This window comes from Penaeus monodon, chromosome 33, assembly GCF_015228065.2.
Source record: "Penaeus monodon isolate SGIC_2016 chromosome 33, NSTDA_Pmon_1, whole genome shotgun sequence".
Lineage (NCBI taxonomy): Eukaryota > Metazoa > Arthropoda > Malacostraca > Decapoda > Penaeidae > Penaeus > Penaeus monodon.
The window spans coordinates 10,839,519-10,840,056 of record NC_051418.1 but is presented as its reverse complement, the minus strand read 5'-3'; positions in this window follow the sequence as shown (position 1 = coordinate 10,840,056).

The window sequence follows — 538 nt, the reverse complement described above, 5'->3', positions numbered from 1 at the left end:
AGTCTGAGTGTAATCAAGTCCGTCTCGATGCCTGCTGTCCTGTTTACAGCTTCCTCCTTCAGCGGCCCTGCCTCCTTCGTCTTTTGCACCGGCCCTTCCCAGCCGAGGCTTCTCTCCAAGAACTCGACTCCAGCGTGCGGGGACTCGCGGACCCACGAAGCCGGAGAACATTAATTAACCCGCGACCAATGACCGTCATTCAGTTCCTCATAAGACTTCTTTGTGTCAGTAACTATAACGACTATGATTGGCAGGAAGAGAGTCTCCCATTCACCCAGGCCCCCCAAATCTCCCCCTCCCCGCCCTCGCCTCCGAAACCACTGTGGCTAAAGAAAGTCCGCTTTTTTTTTATTTTAGTTTTTTCTTTCCTTCAGAACGAGTATTTGTCGCCGAAACTTCTTTTTTTCGTTAGGGGAGGGGGGCCCGAAAGCGCTAAGATTTGCCTACTTCTACACTTAATCAGCACTGCCATGACGCGCGTTTGAACCACCCGGGGCATCATAGTGTTACACCAATTCTTGTCTTGCGTCGCCTTGAA